This window comes from Camelus bactrianus, chromosome 13, assembly GCF_048773025.1.
Source record: "Camelus bactrianus isolate YW-2024 breed Bactrian camel chromosome 13, ASM4877302v1, whole genome shotgun sequence".
Lineage (NCBI taxonomy): Eukaryota > Metazoa > Chordata > Mammalia > Artiodactyla > Camelidae > Camelus > Camelus bactrianus.
In genome coordinates this window covers 4,576,104-4,595,953 of record NC_133551.1, presented here as the reverse complement: position 1 = coordinate 4,595,953, position 19,850 = coordinate 4,576,104, and the positions used below count along the sequence as shown (strand labels likewise).

The 19,850-nt window shown below is 44.8% G+C and overlaps 1 long non-coding RNA gene across 1 annotated transcript in view; it reads left to right on the top strand.

The window, feature by feature from the left end:
• The first annotated feature begins 8,992 nt into the window (after nucleotides 1–8,992).
• Nucleotides 8,993–19,850, top strand: part of LOC141579671 (uncharacterized) — a 29,167-nt gene continuing 18,309 nt past the window's right edge. Inside the window, exon 1 of the long non-coding RNA XR_012511533.1 lies at nucleotides 8,993–9,222. This is a non-coding gene — a long non-coding RNA (uncharacterized LOC141579671). The remainder of the gene's footprint in view (nucleotides 9,223–19,850) is intronic.

Here is a 19,850-nt window from a genome sequence, read left to right as displayed (position 1 = left end):
TAATTATGTGCAGATTAAAACCCCTTCCCTCCAGGGTGTGGTGGCATCAGCTCACAAGGTTACCACTCTGGGCTTTAAGTGTCCTCTTTTTATTGTCAGCTGGGAAATTCTCTTTCCATTGTTAGCACTGTGTTACATTTGTTGTTGTATTTTACCCGGCATTACTGAAAGTTTTACTTAAAAGGGATCCTAATTAGCTCTGTTTACCTGTCTCCAGAGCTGAAAGCTTCAGTTCTAGAGTATCTGTTTGATTTCTCTTAAAAATACATTCCAGTATATTTCTCTGGTGAAAGTCTTTACCCTGTTATCTATTCTCACATAATTTCCTTATTTTCTTGAATATATTAAAAATATTTCATAGCCTTTATTGGTAACTCTGATGCCTACATCACCTGGGGGTTTGCATCCTTTGTCTAATGTTTCTTATTCTCATATTATCCGTTATACAGTCTTGACATGTTGCATGTCTTGAAATTCTTTATTACATGGCAGACATTGCAAATGAAAAATCCATATGTTATTTTCCGTGAGAGGTTTTCTACCTTCCTGTTAGGCAAACAGGGTGAGGGACTGATCATGTCACTCCAATCAGGCGCTGAGGTGGATCAAGACTGAAGTGCCTTTTTTCTTAAAACAGCTTTGAGGTATACTTAGCAAAGTAATTTTCACACGTATAAAGTGTACAGCTAATACGTTTTGACATAAGTATATCCCGAAGAAACCATGACCACATTCAAGAGAGTGAACATACCCATCACCCACAAAGCTTCTCTCCTGCCATTTGTTGTCCCTCCCTCCCTCCCAATCTCTTCCCCTGGAAACCATTGATCTGCTTTCCATCACAACATATTGGTCTGCATTTTCAAGATCCTTGTATGAATGGATTAATGCAGTATCTACTCTATGTTGTCTGACTTCTTTCATTCAGTGTAATTATTTTGAGAGTCATCTGTGTTGCTGTATTAATAGCTTATTTGTCTTATAGCAGAGTATTATTTTGTGCTGAGTTTTTACTGAAGAGTTTGTTGTGAGAAGTGTTTGGATAGACCATCATTTGTTTCTCCATTTAATTCTTGATGGATGCATGGGTTATTTATAACTTGAGCTATTATAAATAAAATTGCAGTGAATATTTGGTTACAAGTCTTTATATGGACATATGCTTTTCTTTTCTAAAGCACCAGATGAGGAATATCTGGGTTATATGGTAGATAGGTATTTACCTTTTTTAAAGAAACTGTTAAAGACTTTTCCAAAATGGTTGTACTATTGTAAATTCCTTGTGGTGTGTATCAGCTCTGGTTGCTCTACTTCCTTACCAGCACTTTGTAAGGTCGGTCTTTCTAATCGTATTCATTCTTGTATGTATGTGTACTAGTATCTCACTGTGGTTTTTAAAAGCATTTCTCTAATGACTAATGGCATCTTTAATCAGCATCTTTTCATATGCTTATTATCCATCTGGATATCTTTACTGAAGTGTGTTTTCTGGCCTCATTCATTCATTCAGGTGTTTGCATTATTATTGAGTTTTGAGACCTCTTTATTCTGGATCAGATACAAAGAGAGACCTTTATCAGATATATGATCTGCAAATAACTTCTGTCTATGGCTTGTCTTTTCATTTGCTTAGCAGTGTTTAGAACAGCTTTGAAGAGTCTTCATTTTGATAAAGTTCACTCTATCACTTTCTTTTTAAAGTAGATTATACTTTTGGTGTCATAGCAAAGAAATATTTGCCAAACCCAAGGTCATAAAGCTTAAGCCTATGCTTTTTCTCCTAGCTGTTTTATAGTTTTAGATTTCCTATTAAGATCTATGATCCATTGTGAGTTAATTTTTGTATATTTTGTGAGTTGTGGATCAAAGTTCTTTTTTTTTTTTTTTTTGCATATCACTATCTAATTCTTCCAGCACTACTTGTTGAAAAGATCCTTTCTCCACTGCATCCTTTTTGAGAATCAATTGTCTATATAAGTGTTGGTTTAGTTCTGAACATTCTATTCTGCTCCATTATTCTATTTTCCTGTTTTACACCAACACCATACTTTCTGATTACTGTAGTTTAAAAAAAAAAAAAAAGGCTGAATATCAGATAGTGCAAGTCTTCCAACTTTGTTTTTCTTGTTCAAAATTGTTTTGGATAATTGGGATCCTTTGAATTTTTATACGAATTTTAGAATCAGTTTTAAAATTCCTTACATCCTGTTCTGCCAAAATTCCACCCATGTCTTTGGCCATCTCCAAAGCCATATTTTCTGAAGAAGTCTCTCTAGATCCCAGGTGAAAGGAATTTCTGTTTCATCTGTGCTCCAATCACATTTGATAATATTTGATTACATTTATTCATATTTGGCTGGATGTACTTGTGTGATCTTTCCTGCCAGATAGTAAATCTCTCAAGATTTGGAATCTTGACTTGGTTCCATCTGTCTGCTGAGAAAACTAGTTCTATGCTTTGCAGGAGTGAGCCCTGCAGTAAGAGGTATCTGCAGCACACATCTAGCTCACTGCTTGCATATCGTCAAGGAATCCTGCAGATTTAGAATTGTTTATTGATTGTTGTCTCCAAGACGGCTCAGCCTTTTTTATTTCTATTGCTACCGCTGCAGTTTCAAAGGAAAATGGGCTAATTATTTTCCAAATATCAAAACATACTGTAATTGAGCTGTGACGCAAATTATGTGCTGCTGTTTCTTAACAAACTGCTTAGTGTTCACAGGTACCTTCACTCATGGAACTTTTGGGAGAATATCATATCCTCAGAGATAGCAATGCTGTCTTTGCCGACCTGAGCGGTAGTATCTGAACTCACTCCTGCTGTTTTTCCAGTGCCCCCTCTAGCCCTCCTCCAGCCCTCCATGGGGGGCCTGCAGTTCTTCCCTCGAAAACCCTGTTGCTTCTCAGGAAGAATTCCCTATGAAACATATTCATGTCCTTCTTGTGGGGACATTCAGTCCAGAGACCTGACAGCAGGGGAAAATGTTTAGACTGCTTTTGGTAGAACGTAAATTCTTCCATACTTGTTAGAAGCAAATCCAATGAGGAAACTGTGTTGGCATCTAACAAATCAGGATAAATGTCTGATGAGGAAGATCAGCTTCCCCATCCCACTCAGGCGTCATGTTGATGTGACGCTCACCTTGGCTAACATTTTCTCCTGTGAGCAACGTGAAGTTCAAGACGTTATGAATGGCTTTTTGTTTTTCTTCCTTAGTCTTTCCACATTCACTGTGTCTGGTGAGATTATATGAATCCTGCTTATTTTCAGCCCAGCACTAAGCTTTTTAAAAGGATCACGTGTTTAAAAGGCTAGTGGACAATTTGTTAGAAGATTGAAATCCTTCGACTTTGGTCCTAGAGTTGAATCTTGGTTACTGGTGAATGAGAATTCCCGTTAAAATTTTAAATTCAGTGATATAAAGTTTTAAAAATAGTTAAATATTAGTCAATTTCATTAAACACTATAGCAGTTATTTACATTTAAGCCTGTCTCTGGGGCAATTTTGCAATGATTCCCTCCCTTTATTGATTCTCTCTTTATCAGAATCCTTGAGAGGTCCCTGTCATCATTGTCAGTATCATCATCATCATCACCATCATCATGGAACTGATTCCTCTGGGAGATTCTAGGAAAATAAAGAGCTGGACGGGGTTATGTGCAGGTCAGTGTGTGCATATACAGTAAGAACAGTTGTCAGACATTAGATTCAAGATACCCATTCCATTTAGAGAAGAATGTGGTCATGAAATCCTGATGTGCTGAATGAAGGAAGCGATGGGAACAGGGTAGTCAAAGGAAAGGAGGAGGAAGTGAGCGAAGCGGGGAGCATAGGTCCTTGGTTAGGTGATCAGCACATTGGTGAGAATGAGGGGAGTGTGATGGCAGAATCATGTCCCTCCCCGGCCACAGGGTAGCCACCTGTGACGTGTTACTGTACATGGCAAAATGCATGACAGATATTTTAGGACAAAAATCTTAGAGGATTTCTGTCTTCTAAATTGTCTATCAGTTAGCATTTTAAACCCATGATACATTATTAAAGATTAGTGCAGGGGGACAAATAAAAAGGATTCATATAATCCACCAGACATACTGAATGCAGAAAGGCTAAGGAAGAAAAAGAAAAAGTCATTCATAAGTGCCTTGAACCATAAAATGCTCATGAGAGGAAATGTTACAAAGGTGAGTGTCACAGCCACATCCGTAATGACTGAATGGGATGGGACAAGGGGATCCTGAGATGAGACAATAGGGTGAGTAGCCTGGATTGTCCAGGTGGGCCGAATGTATTCACGGGGGTCCTTAAAATGGAGGACATTTCCCAGCTGAGTTTAAATTCAGAGGGAGGTGTAGCCATAGAGCAATGTTCAGAAAGGCTGCTGACCATGAAACTGGAGGAAGTCGTGGGGCACAAGCTAAGGAAGGTGGGTGACCTCTGGAAACTGGAAAAAAAAAAACAACAACAAGGAAACATTCTCTTCTAGACCCTCTAGAAGGAAGGAACCCTGCTACTACCTTGAATTTAGCCTAGTGAGAACTGTGTTGGATCTCTGACCTCCACAGCCATAAGCTGATAAATCTGTGCTGGTTTAAGCTCTTAAGCTTATGGAAATTTCTTACATTGGTAAAAGGAAAATAACAGTGAGCCGTAGTGTAACGGATTAAAGGTATAGGATGGGGTGTGGAGAGAATTCTGACATTTACACCTAAAAAACAACCAGGTGAAATGGGAAGGTGTTTTAAGGAAGACCTACCTGGCAGGGCTGTTAAGCAGACTGGAGCGAGGGGAGCATTGGAGTTAGAGGAATCAATTAAATCTCTACCAGAAAAATAAGGAATAAAATGTAACAGGGCTTCAGTGATAGTGGATGTAGGAATGGAAATGGGCAGAGAGATATAAATATTACTTTGAAATTAGCTACAGGTTTGATGACTGCATGCTGGGGAGACTTAGCCGATGTGTGGACTGAATGTTTGCATCCCCTCAAAATCCATATGTCGAAACCCCATCTCCCAGGGTGATGGTATTGGGAGGTGGGGCCTTTGGGAGGTGATTTGTAGGACAAAATGAGGTCATGAGAGTAGAACCCTCATGAATGGGATTAGTGTTCTTATACAAGCCCCCAGAGTGCTTGCTTCTCTCTGCTCTCTGGGGTATGAAGATATTGGGAAGACAGCCATCTTCGAGCTGGCAATCTTCTCAAGGATACATTGACCATGAAAGTCTCAGCCTCCAAACCATAAGGAATATGCTGGTTGTTTAACCCACCCGACACACGGTAATTTGTTACAGCATCCCAGACTGACGAAGACAGTGGAGAATGCCTCTGAGTTTGGCACTGATTGACTGGAGAATGCTGAAACCCAGGGAAGTGGGCAGCACAGACGTTTACTCATTTAATCCTGCCAACACAGTAGGAGATAGAGTCTACATAATCCTCGCTACTTAAAAGGTAAGGAAAAAGAGGCACAAATAATAACAACGACAACAAAAACAACAATAATTTGTCCAAGATTCACATAGAACCCCCTGGAGACAGAGTGAGAATTTATACTCAGGCAGGCTGGCCCAAGAGCCCCTGCTCATAACTAATAAGTCAGATTACCTTGCTTATGTGGATCAGTTTTTTTCAACTGTGATATGAGGATACTGTGTCCAGTAACTTATAATTACAAAATAGTTCACTGTAACGGAATCATTAGTCACAGGCCTTACAAACCACAGAAACCTACACATACAAAAATAAATCATTAGTTCAAGATAACCAATAACGTTTTTAAATATTATACCTGCTGGGCCTTTGCAATAAAATGTCTTTTTATAATTCTGTCTGGCTACAGAATAACTTCATAATCCTGCATGTTGCTTGTGGCTCCCATGTTGGACAGCACGGGCCTAGATATTTTAAATTACTTGCCCAGACTCGCCCAGGAAGCTCGTGGTGGGATCCGAGCTATATTCTGGGACTTTTCTTCTTATCCAACAAGTCCCTCATGGAAGTTTAGAAGCTTCTTCTTTGGTGCCCAGCTGTCTAGCCGTACTTATAACAACTTGTCAGGTGTTCCAGCCTGCTCCTGAACATCAGCCAGAACCCACTTCTGCCCTATTTTGTCCAGGTAATACCTTCTAGCAACTTCCATTGCCTTCTTGGCATCAGTTCTTAACTGGAAGTGTAGTGGCTAGAAGTGGAAATGTGTCCACATGACAAGTTTTTCATAAACATAGTAGGAGTGGTCAAGAGAATAAAACGTCAGGAAGATGAGTAGAAGCAGGTCATTTAATATACCAAATGGATACTTTCAATGTCTGTGTTTCCGAGTCCAGGCTTGTTCTGCTCCTGCATTACAGGCCAATAAATCAGGAGACCAGGTTTTGGGGCAAGAAATAGCGACTTTAATTTGGAAAGCCAGCTGAGAAATGGTAGAATATTGTCCTGGGGAACCATCACCCCAAGTCAGATTTCAGTCTCTTCTTATATTAAAAATGGGAAGTGGGAATGCTTGGTTGTTGCAAACTTGGTGTATGAATTCTTTGTTGTTAGAATCCTTTGTTCTTGCAGCTCTTCACCTGGGTCACATCCGTGTAAACCTCCAACAAACAAATGTCATTTTTTATTCTGTAACTTGTTATCTTTATGTGAATAGAAAATTGTTAATATCCTTCAAAGTCAGAGCCTTGAGAATAGGTTCTCCTGTATATTTCAGGCTCTAGGCAACATTGTTTTACAAAAGGTGCAGAACCATCAAGACTAAGCCTAGGAAACAGGGCACAGGGTTAAAGTCAAAGGAACAGATCTAAAATGGAGTCAGATTTTTTCTTTCCTATTTCAGTAGTGCCATGGAGAAGGCAGTTTGGGCAGCTTTTCGTAGGGTCCTGGAGGCTTTCTCTCTCAGCCTCTGTGTGCCTCTGTTGAAAACCCTTCATAGCTATCTGGCCTGCTGGAAAACCACTCCGCCTGTTTTGCCCTGAAGATGTGTTATGTTTATAACTGATCTCTACTTCTTGGAAAACAACTCAATAAAAACTCAGTTGGTTTTCCACCAGCCATGGGAAGGGGTGAGGAATAGCACTTTATTATTTTATTAAAAAAAAAAAAAAGAAGTCTTAAAACAGCACTGGGCACATAGGAGAGAGTCAATAAATGCTTCCTGGCTGAAATCAAAAGTGATGACTCAGTGATTCCATGGTTGCTGTATTTGCTGAGCTTGCTACTATTTGCTCCATTACATATTTTTTTAACTGAAAAAAAAATACATGCATGTGGTTAAAAAAATTCAAACAGAGCACAAAAATACACAAGTGAAAGGAGTTTTCCCTCATCCTCTCTTCTTTCAGCCCTCCCTGGAGATGCCACTGTTTACAATCCTTTGTGTGTTTTCCAGATATGCTATGCACATTCCGACCTATGTATGTAAATTCCTTTAAAGTATTACTTATTTTTAACTTAAAGGGATTTAAATCCTCAAGTGTCTTCTGACCTGGTAATAGAAAAGAACAAATCTGACTCCATATTAGATCTGTTCCTTTGACTGTAACCCTGTGCTCTGTCTCCTAGGCTTCATCTTGCTTGTAAAACAATGTTGCCTAGAGCCTAAAATATACAGGAGATCCTATTTTGAAGGCTCTGACCTTTAAGGATATTTAACACTTTTCCATTCATATAAAGATAACAAGTTACATAATAGAAAATAACGTTTGTTTTGTTGGAGGTTTACAGGTATCTGACCCAAGCAGATAGCTGCATGAACAAAGGATTCTAACAACAAAGAATTCCTACATCAAGAAGATTGCAAAAACCAAGCTCGTAGGAAAGAAGCCTGAATTCTGACTTGGGGAGATGGTTTTCCAGGATATTAGTTTGCCATCTAGGTCTACAGAATGTTGCTACTCCATGCCCCAACACCTGGTCTCCCAACTTACTGGCCTGTCCTGCAATAAGGAGAATGAATTTGGACTCAGTAACACTCCTATCTTCCTAGCAAGCTGGGCACTGGAAATGAGGGCAGCTATCCCACACCCAGGGACATACTGTGTGCCCTTGATGGTTCCCCGAGGGTGGGGTGTGGTTTACCCAGGAAGGATGGGGACTATGCACCAACACTCAGGCAGTATGCTCCTTCTGGGATCTGACCTCGTACCTCCCGCTCCCTGCCAGCACAACACCTGGGACAGTGGAGGTAAGGCAGAGATCTTGCCTGCCTGTGTCCCAGAGTGTAAAAGGGGAAAATGTACTCTTTCCAAGGTAGTTCTGAGCAACAACACCTGCGGGTGCTTGGTTCCCAGAGGAAAAGGAAACCCAGCTCCACTTGGGGGCAACGGGTGTGATCCCCATAGGGGATTCTGCAGAGGCCTTGGGTGGAGGGCTGGACCAGGGAGGTAAAATATGAGCTGCGGGCCTTAAAGGGTTAGAGAAGTGTGCAGAGGCAGGACTGCTGCCTCCTTCAGGATGCCCCCAGAGTTAAAACTATTTCCATCTCTGCTACTCTCCTCCACCATCCATTTCCCTGCCTTCTCTCTGCTTCTCCTGGTCATGTCTCTCCCTCCACTTTTCCCCTTCTCCCGTCCTCTTCCCATCTTCTCCGTCCCTCGCTTCCCCACCTTCTCTCGCAGAACTCGGAGAGGATCGCTGGCCCTCCTGCGCATGCGCAGTCATTGCCAGCTGGATCTAGGGTTGGAAGCTCCAGCTCCGAGCCGGGGATCGGCCCCAAAGCTGCTCAGCTCTTTCGCCTGGTAGGACTTATGCTCCTGCCCCGGCGCCCCGGCCACAGCTGTCCAGGGCCAGGTGTGCACCTGCTGCCTCTCGCCCCAGCCGGGCTCCCCTCAGTCCGCGGCTGGCGTCCCTTTCCCCTCTCCCACCCGCGAGCACTCTCCTCCCGGGCTGCCTCTCCTCGGCCGCCGGCCCGTCCCCGCCTCTGGGCGGGCTGTGTCCCGGGCAGGCGAGGTCTGCGGACCCGGAAGGGGGTGGGCGGCTGGGGCTGGGGCTGGCCTCCGAGAGGGGCTACAGCCCGCCTCCCCCCACGGATTTCCCTGCCCCACGACCCCGGGGCTGCCCTCCTCTCCCTTTCCCTCTCCCTGGGGACCAGATCAGTGGCGTCTGCGCTGCTCCCCCGGCTGAGTGCCTCCGGCTGTAAACCCCAGATTCTCCTGGTGGAGTCGGGAAAGGGGAGCGTCAGTGCTGAGCGAGCTTCCGTCTCCTCCCTCAGTGTTTCTGCCCCAGGTAAGTACCTTGAACACTTTCACGTGTTATGATGGCGGTGCTTGATGTTGTCACTGTTTTTATAGTGAGAGGGATTACAGTGTTGAAAGCAAGGCTTGGTTCAGTTAAAAATGAGCTGAAGGCATGAGGCTGTGACATCCTCCATCCTTCCCTCTCCCAGGGTGAAACGTGTGACCGTCGATGTTAAAAAAATAGTTACAGTCCCTAAATAGCCCAATCCAGCTAGGGTGTGTTAACAGGAACAGCACCACCAGAGGCTTTGGAGACTCAGGGACATTGCAGTCCTAAAGAGCTCCTGGCAAAATTTGGTTTGTTTTGGTTTATTTGTTCTTCTTAAATTGTGGGGCAGACTAGTTGTATAGAGGGAAAAATAATTGTCAAGAAATATTTTTTCATTTAACATCTTTATTGTGATATTGTTCACACACCATGAAGTCCACCCACATAAATGCTACAATTCAGCAGCTTTAGCATATTCACAGTGGTGCAACCATTAATATTCCAGAACGTTTTCATCACTTCAGAAAGACCAGTGGAAATGAATGACCTATCCACCCCTTCCCAGTGCTGGTTCTAAAGAAGTTTCTTGGCTGTTCCTGACCATAAATTATCTTGTTACCCATAAAAAATCTGGTAGGAAATCTAAACAGAATTGTATTGAAACTGTCTATCAAAGCAAGAAGAATTAATGTCTTTATGGCATAAATTTCTTCTACCCATGAATATATCTCGAACCTTATTTTCATATTTACAGAGCCTGGCCCATGGGAAGTCCTTATTAATTGTTGGGTTTGTGAATGATGAGATTCTATACATCGTTATTTGCAACTGAAGCCTTTCACAGAAGAGAAAATAAACTCACTGAAGCCAAGTGACTCTCTGATGGTCAGAAAGAGTGACAGCAAGTGCTGGAGTGATCCAGTGGACTTGGTGTTTGTAACCAGAATTCTCCAGCACCTACAGCTAAGGGGATCAGAGTATTCTTTTATTTTTTCTAAATGGCGTTGCTTTTATTTTTACTTATTTTTTAAAATTATTTTTTATTGAAGTGTACTCAATTTAGAATGTCAGTTTCAGATGTACAGCAGAGATTCAGTTATAAACATATGCATATGTATCTACATATGTTTTAGATTGTTTTTAGTACAACTCATTACAAGAAATTGAATATAGTTCCCTGTGCTATATAGTAGGTCCTTGTCATTTATTTTATATTTATTAATGTGTATCTGTTAATCCCCCTTTTCCTGCCTGCTAACCACAGTTTGCTTTCTATGTCCATGAGTCTATTTCTAGCAGCACCGTTTTTCCTAGTAATATATGCTGGTTGGCTGCTTTCAGTTTCAGTAATTCCACCTTATCTGTGGGCATTTTCCTTCTGGTGGGCCTGTGTGTGGTTTGCACACGTGATATAAGAGTTGTGTATTTGGGAGAAATCCAGGCCTCGTTTAGTGCCTGGTACAGAGCACCCACTGAGCTGATGCTTGAACTGGGAAAAAAAACATAGTAAATGTTGGAATTTCCACTAAGGTTGAGACTTCCAGGATTCTATAACCGGTTTAGCCCACCTTAATTTTGGCTGCACACATACTGGGTATTTTGGTGGAACTTCATGGTATGGTGGTGTAGAGACGGGGCCTTGTATGCTTCTTCTCTTTCCTTTTTCTAAGACTCATTCTCCTGGGCCTTCCAGATCCTCCCCCAGAAGTGCCCAAGGCTGGCTTGGTGCTGCGCTGAGGCAATATTTGTTAATAAGGCCCTTTCCTCATCTCTTCTGAGCCTCCGTTTCCTTCTCTGCACAATGAAGACTTAGACTAGAAAAGTGCTTTTCACTTTCTTTTAAGCCATGTTTCCTTTGAGAAACAGAAAATACAAATCTCTCCTCCCATTCAACATATACATTTTGACACATCCTCCAAGGAGTGACATAGCTCTTTGTGGAAAATTGAAGTGATTGTGATTCCAGGTGGCACAGAAAAGACTCTTCAGACATTTACTGCAGGGAGAGGGCAGGAAAGGGGCAGTTCATCCCACTTTCTAGTGTGAACACTGGAACAGGGGCTTGGGTTTAAATACAGTGTCCGACGTGGCCTCTCTCTAATCTTTTTTTTTTTTTGCCTGTCTTTAATCTTGCACAATTTGATAAACCTCTCTCCCTCAGTTTCTTAATGCGTCAAGTTGGGGTGATAATAATTTAAGTCTTTTGTGAAACATTATATACATAAGACATTTGTTTCTCGGTAGAAACAAAACCTGCGAGAGAATCAGGGATTTCTTTAAAAAAAAAAAAAATCTTGTCCACAGCACTCTGTCTGTGTCTATTTTGAAGTTCCTTGAGGGTGAGTGTTGGGTCTAAAGTCCATCGTGGGACAGGTGGCCCATGGGTCTGTGTGCCGCAGATTGCCCCCTCCTACCCAGTCCTCTTCCTCTCAGTCCAGGATGAAGTTCCCTAGTTGATATACACAGAGATCTTGTGGAAATGGCTTTTCATTTTATTGTTTCATGAAGAACGGCTGACATCATGATCTCTGTAGTCAGGTTTTGGTGACCTGAAGGCTATGCAATTACGTTTTTCTATTTAATAAAAAGAAAAAAATACAAGTACAAAATTAGACCTACGGTGTTGGCAGGGGCTCTTAAAAGTGGGGACCATTAGCTTTGTTAGTTTCAGATGCAGGGGCCTCTGGCCATGAGGACACATCATCGTGCTCTGAAGTTGGAGGGACCAGTGGGCTCAGTGGGAATGTTTACTGAGTGTATCTCATGGGCTGGGCATTGACCTATTTGTACTGTGTGTTCCTTATTTGACACAGTGAGCTCATTTATCCTCAATAGCCTCTTTAATAAATTAGACATTTTATTTTGAGATATATTGCATATTCCCATGTAGTTGTAAGAGATAATATGGAGAGGGCCTACGGACTTTTTGCCCAAGTTTCTTTAAAGGTTCCATCTTGCAAAGTTTGGATACAATTCAGTAATGACTCACTAACCCTTTGAGGTTTGTGTTATTGCCCTCATTTCTATTCATGATTAAACTGGGGTTAAGAGGAGCACACAGGCCTGCCCAGGTCACCCATGGTTAGTGTAGAGTCGGGTGAAACGTGGGCTTGGGATTTCCAGGCAGTACCATCATGATGCTCTGTGGCAGGGAGCAGCATTCACTTTTCTTGTTTATTCATTCATTCAACAAGCATTTATTGAGTAAACTCTGTGGGTCAGATGCTATCATAGGTTTATCTGATTCTTCAGCAGTATGGAGAATCCGGTAATGTTTCCTTCTTTTTTTTTAAATCTGAGAAAATTAGCTCTGAGATGTTATAAACCGCCCAAAGGAAATATAGCTCATAAATGAGGGATAGTAAATTTGTACAGTTCCTTCTTCTTATGCAGGTGGTACCCTAGGCATTTTACATTTGTAAAATTCCATAATCCAGATATATTCTTGTAAGGCAAGGATTTGTTTTCAATTGCAGTATACTCATGTTTACAATGTTGTGTCAATTGCAAGGTGTTTATTTTTTCTTGAATTTGGAATTCAAAAAATATTTTTTGAGGGGGGTAAATAGGTTTATTTATTTTTTTCATTTTTTTAAATGAGGTACTGAGGATTCAACCCAGGACCTCATACATGCTAAGCATGTGTTCTACCACTGAACTGAACCCTCCTCCCCAAAGCAAGTTTTCTTATCAAGTATTCTGCAGCTTAGGAGTTCAAATAAATTGGAGTTGAAATCCAGGTCTTTTGATCCTACTGTGTTTCTTTGCATTATATCCTGCTGAGGGGTGTGGAAGCAGTTCCTTTATTCATTCCTTTATTCAGCAGTTTTGAGCACTGACTTTGCATCAGGGCCTGGCTAGGTGCTTGGAAACAGAAAACAAGAAATGACCCTTTCTACAGAGGTCGGAAGCCTAGACCAAAAGCTGCGTAATGTGATCCGACCTGCGGTAGCCATGTGCAGATGCTGAGGACAAACTGTACCCCCGGCTTTGCTTGGGCTTCCCCTGCCTTCTGACTGGTACACACCAGGTCACCGCAACCCAGTGAGGCCCACAGCCCGCAGCACAGTATGTACCACTGTCTCCTCTTCCCTGTAGTCAGGGCCTGCATCATGAGCATCCCTGACTACGTGCAGTGTGCTGAGGACCACCAGACTCTCCCCGTGGTGGTCCAACCCGTGGGGATCATCTCAGAGGAGAATTTCTTTTGCATCTATAAGCGAATCTCCTTGGTGAGGCAGATCATCCCTTGCGGCTCGCAGTGGGCACTCTGTATCCACTACAGTCACCACTATGCGCCCGAGAATGGGTGGAGCGGCTTCCAGACCCACCGCAAGGTCGTGGGCCTTGTCACCATTACCGACTGCCTCTTGGCCAAGACCTTCGAGAAGCTCCATGTACAGAGGAGCTGTATAGCACCATGCTCTATAACTCTCGGCTCTTTGTCTTTGTGCTGCATGGGGAGGTGGCCGAGCAGCCGCGCACCGACGTGGCCTTCAATTTACGAGGACTGCAGGGTGGTGGAGAAGAGGATCGAGGACTTCACTGAGTCTCTCTTCATCATGCTCAAGTCCAAGTGGCTGGACTGTGCATCCGACAAGACTGGGGACAAGATCCTCCTGCTCTACATCCTGTTTGAGAAGGAGGACTTCGTGGGACTGGACACAGAGAGCAGGAAATTCTACCTGGATGCCCGGCCACCCTGGCTATGTGAAGGGTTTCTTCCCTACATCCAGAAAGGGATCAGCAAGGAGGGCTGTCTTGTAGCCAAGGCGTGAGGGAGGTGAAACCCGCCGGTTTTCAGACGTTTAAAAGTGAATCCGCCTTTGTTTCAGAGAGATTCTTTTAGAGTTATTATGGACACTTACTCCCGCTTTTCAGCCAATTCCCCTGGTGTGACCCCTGGAGTTGCTGTCCAATAGAGTAGCCAAAGCCACTGATGCTAGGAGAGCTGGGGAGGAGGCTGGTCTGAGCTGAGATGTGCTGTAGGTCAAATGCACATCAGACGCTGAGACTTGTCTAGTAAAAAGAATGTAAACTATCTTGTTTCTTTCTTTATTGATTACATGTCAAAATGATAGTATTTTACATACTGTAGAATAAGTAAGGTATGTTCTTAAAATCAGTTTCTAGGGTTTTTTTGGGGGGGTTATATTTTTAAATGTGGCAACTGGGAAACTTTCTTTACATGGCAGTCATTTCATTCCTGTTGGACAGCCTGTCCTGGGACAGTTTCATCCCTTTGCTTATAGATGTCATGCTGAATCCTGAGACGCAGAATGAGGTGCTGGTTGAGCTGGGGGTGGAGCCAGTGTCTCCTGCCTCCCAGGTCCAGCACCTGCACGGCTCAGGCACTCTCTCCCGGCCTGACACCACCATGCCAATTTAGGACAACAGAAACACTGCCAGAGGCTTCCAAATGAGCTCCTTAGGCAGGGAAAGGCGTGTCACAGAGAATGGGGCACAGCAGGGAAAGATTCGTCCTCACTTTGTCCCTGTGATTAGGTCAACGGACCCACTTTGCTTTGGAAGTGCAGACGAGCTCTTCTGGGCTGCCTACCCCCCCACCTTCTGCTCTGTTTCCCTGTGTATCTATCGAGATGTCCCTCGGGCAGAAGAAGGTGAGATGCCTTTGACGAGAGGTGGTCCCCCTTTGCTGGGGAGAGTGTGGGAATCTGTGTCCCCCCGACCTACGGCCTCGGGCCTTGAGTCTGGAGAGTGCTCATGGCGGTCCCACAGGTGACGGTAGGAGGGCCTGGCACGTGCTGCCGGGCCTGATGTGGAGGAGGTTTTATGCGATTCTCTGTGAGTCTAAAATCAGATTCTACTTTCTGGTTGTTGGTAAGTTGGAGGAGAAGATGCCAGAGAATTGATAAAAAGATAGTCCAGACCAGTCCTGTGAGTGACAGGCACAGGGGACCCGAGTCCCACCTGCTTGTGGTGCCCGGCGGGTTCTGGATGAATTTTCACTTCCTCCCCGGACATACTTCTATGTCTTAAGGAAGGGGTGAGGCATGTCGTGGCCATGACCTGTACTTGTCCTCGCAGGGCCCCGTGATCTACACGGCTTTCTCCCCTTCTGCTTCTTGTAGATGAGCTGGCAGATGTAGTGGCCTGGACAAAGATGAGGGCACAGATGCCAGCACCGTGCCACTCGCAGGCTGGCTCCATTCCCGACACGTGTCACCTCCTGCTGAGTCCCCAGGCATCAGTCAATGTCGTTGCATTGGTGCAACGTAAGCAGGGACCACCTTCTCCCCCAGGACAAATGGTGGGTGAGCAGTGGAAGCCTGGAGCCCTGCCCCAGCCCCCTTACCAGTGCCTCCTATTTTGTCACAGGAGGCACTGGTGACATGTTTACTCAACAACTGCTTGGCTCTGAGTCTGCAGACCCACCAGAGAATGCCAGCTTGTTTTTGCCTTTTGAAGTCTGTCCTTGGGATTTGGCGGAGTAGCTGGTTGTGTGCTTAGCCCATAGTGGTTGACACTGTCACCATTGTTTACCCAGAACCTTGTGTACCAGGCATGGCTCCCAGCATCAAAATACAGCAGCGCATTAAACCTCCCTCCTGGTGGGTCTGTCTGTTTTGGTACCGTAAGGGCTCAACCAGCATCTGAACGTCAGTGAGATAACGCGGCCAGTGAGCTCGGGTCAAGTAAGTTCTCCTCCAGTCACTTTTACTCCATTGTTGCTTTTACTATTCCACAGTCATTAATTTTTTAAACAATGCTTTGGTGCAGGAACAGAGCCTAATTCTGTCCTGTTACTCTTGGTGGGAATGAGTAAAATTGTCCAGCTTGAAATGCGACCACATTTTGTAGCTCCAAAGCAGTCTACAAGCATCTAGGTGAAGTTTAGGTTTGGGGAGCTGACCACGTTGGGGTCCCCCGGCAACGCCGCTCGCCTCAGGCCCCTGCCTTCCCTGGAACAATAGGTGAGGGTGGGTCTCACCGTCCCCTCATCCCTTTCCTCACCAAACTCACGTAAATTCTTGTATTTGCTCTCAGTTATTTTTGTTCTCATGTGTTTCTAATTTTCGCTGTTCCTCTTTTCCTTTTTCTATTTCCCTTTCTATCTTGTACTGCCCTGTGAGCATGTTGTTGCGTCTGAAAAGTGGGCTGTGCACACCCTGCATTGGAAATAGCCAGATTGTCCTCCGTGCTGTCCCCATCGCTTTAAAAAGCAAAAACTTAATAGTTGCCTTGATCCATATATTATCATAGTCATCTTTTTCTTTTCTAGTTTTTTGGAATTTTTGCTTTGTTAGCACATCCCCACTGGTGTTTGATACCTGTTAAAATCCTTGCTTTGAGGAACCAGTTTGGTCCTCCTTATGTTTGGTGACAAATGCGCCCTTATTAAATTTGTTTGATTGTTTTGAAGAAGTGAGATGTGAATTGATTTAGGCGGCTGCTGAGGGATTTTTTTCAAGGAGTATTTAAACTTGGAAAGTCAAAATCTGCAGCATCTTCCTTGATTCTGGCTTTTACACAAACGTGCTTGGCACGCGGTTCCGGGCTGTCGCTGTGTGACGTGCGTGACGGAGCTTCCTGGCCAGTGGTCACTGGTGAGAAAGTGGCAGGCTCGGAGATGAGCAGCTGCAGGGGATGCTGTTGGAGGAAGCAGTAACCGGTTTTTTGTTTTTTGTTTTTGCATTCACCTTCCCCGTGCCATTTACTTTACTTTGCCTTCATAGAGAGGCAGGAGCGGGTCTAAACTCCATGCCACTCTTATTTTCCCTTTACGAGGCTGGTTTTTCTTAGTATCAGAACAACATGGCCTTCTCCTAAGTAGCTGGCTCACCTGGATCTTGTGGACACAGGGACCACTAAAGGGGACCGTAGCTTCCTCTCTGCTCCAGCCAGTGGGCATTCAGAGCCGGGTCTGTGGTTTGCCTCCGCAGCCGTGCAGGTCTCCCTGCACCAGCCTTTACTATTAACCCATGTTGGCAGTAAATAGCTGACTCGGTGTCTGTTGCAGCTGACGTCCACCACTGACGGCCGTGTCGTTAGTTTGCGGTAGTGAGTCTCCAACACCCTAGTCAGCTGTGAAGTGACCTTGCATTCTCACCCACACCCTGGTTCATCTCACCCGGGAGAAGGGTTTCGCCACCACCGTCATGCCGGCCATGAGACATTGTTTCTCCATTCATGCCCTGGTCCAATTGTGGACACTTCATCCTTCACTGACATGGTCTCGCTTGAGAAAGGCCAGACGTTCTGAAAGAGCCCATCACATTCTGGGGGGGAACAGAACAGAAGAATCGCAAGTAGGAGTCTAGGCTATCTGGGTTGGCAAATGCAGGCTGGGATCTGTGAAGGCTGGGCTGTGCCCTGAACACAGGCCTTTCCCGTGGCTTCCGAGAGCCCAGGGGTCGGAGTGAGAACAGCCTTGCCTGGGTTCCCCCATCCTCATCTGCTCACTGGCAGGTGTGACTGCTAACAAGGAACTCCCCCAAACGTTGGACCCTTCAAAGTTCAGACCACAGGAGAACATTGAGTCCCTTCTCCTGGGCCTCCTTTGTGAGAATCCAGTGCCTTCTGAGGTGACCAGAGGCAGGAGATGCCTCCCCCTCCAGGGAGCTCTCTTCGGAGGACTGTGACGCACTGCACCTTGCTGTGAGCTTGTGGGGTTCCATCCGTGGTCCTTGCAGAACCAGACTTGAGACTGGCTTAGCAATAGAAATGACAAGACTGAATCCAGGGCAGGGCCGGGGGGAGGTACAGGGGAAATTGAATGTAACCTCAAAAACCTAGGTGGGTTCTGGGTCTGTTACTAAAATCGGGAGCCTGGGAGGTACCTGCCAGGAATCGAACTCTAGAGTAAATGGTGGACATGAGGCATTTTTAAGATTCCATTTGTCATCCAAGTTAGGACTTCAAAGATGCACTCGGGTCTATGGCCCCGGGGCTCATGAGAAGGAGCCGGAATAGAGATACACGTTGGGGGTTGTCATTCTTAGCTGGTGTTCACAGCCGTGCAGGTGGATGAGCTCATCTCGAGAGGTGCAGACTGAGGCTGAGGCGGGGCAGGGCTGTGCCTGGGTTGGAGGAAACCCCAGACCATGCAGCTTTGGTGTGTCACTCAGTGGCGTTTGGGATTTTCAGAGCAATGGCATTTATCCTTAAGGGTCTTGGGGGTGGGCAGGGCCACCCAGGAAGAAATCTGAACGGAGGGTTGTGGCCACGCGTGCGCGTCTGGGGATGATGCAGAGGCTGCATGGTCCAGGAGGGGAACCTCCTCGGAAGCTGGAGTCGGAGTGGGGAGTGGGGAGAAGGTAGTCACACTCACCTGTGAGGGAGGGACAGAGGCCTAGGGAGACTCCACCCTAGAGAACTCTCTTTCCCACGAACAAAAGGCCAACAGACAGAAGATTTGAGGTGAGAAGGGGCGGGCGCTGGGAGAGGAGCCAAAGTGGAGAATGGTGGTTGGACAGTTTTGGAATAGTCTTCCTCCAAAATAGAGTTAAAAAAACCCAGACTCTTAAGAACATTGATAGTGAAGTTGGAGGAGATAGTTCTTTTTCTGGCCTCCTAAAGGTAAGGCATGTATCCGTTGATACACAGAAGAATCGGGCAGTCTGGTCCGGGGGCTTGACCCTTACCAGGGGGAACAGTGCAAGTTTAAAGGGAGAGAAGGGCAGTGGAGGGAAGCTAGTCAGGCCCCGTGTCAGGTACCAGTCGGCAGCACTACTTGCGTGTTGCATTCTCATCCATGCCTCCCAGGTGGGCGGTGGCAGCCCCCTTTTGCAGATTGGGATCCTTCTCAGAGGGGTTAAGGAATTGGTCCGTTTAGCGGCTAGTCAATGTTGTAGCAGGATTCAAGCAGGGCCTTGTCAGACTTCAAGGGCATGTTCTATCTACTAATTCCGGTACCTCCCTGTTGTACCTGGATTGGTGTATTGGGTCAGTTTTGGAGCCTTTCACAAAAAGTACGATTTAAGTGCCTCAGGACTGTTTCACAAAGCTCAGTGTTTAATGGTTCAGAAGCACCACAGTGATTTTCGCCCCATAGAGGTAAGGTCTTACTCCTTTGACGCTGACGTGGCTGCAAATGACGTACAGGTGCAAAACCAGACTTAGCAGCTTCTGAAGGGAAACTCTCCAGTTCTCCCTTGATAGGCTTTCTTCCACGGGATGTAACCTGCAGCAACGTAGATCTGAGCTTTCCGTATGGAGTGAGGGTTTGATATCCAAAGTTAGCAAAGAAGGGTCAGATGGAGAAAATCGACGTTAACAATTTATTTTGGGGTTTCATTAGACAAGATGCACTATCGCTTAATGGCCCATATAACGTTTGTAATTGAGTACAGAACATTGCATTCCTTACTTTCTAATGAGAGCTGTCTTGCAACGTAAGGTTGTCTGCTTTGGAACTTCAGCTCAGCCACTAGGGCGCCTGTCAGTGTGTTGGTGTGATTGTATTTACACAGTGCATGTAATCTGGGCTTCCTCAGCCCCAAACACTCCAGTGCAGAATCATAGGCTGTAGGCATCACTTAGTTATACAAATACTACTACAACTATATGATACAAAAAAAAAAAAAAAAGAGAGAGAGAGAGAGAGATTGCCTTTATCAAAGTTCCTTTGATTTTAACTGCAAACTGTTGTTGAGCAGCTCTGGTTT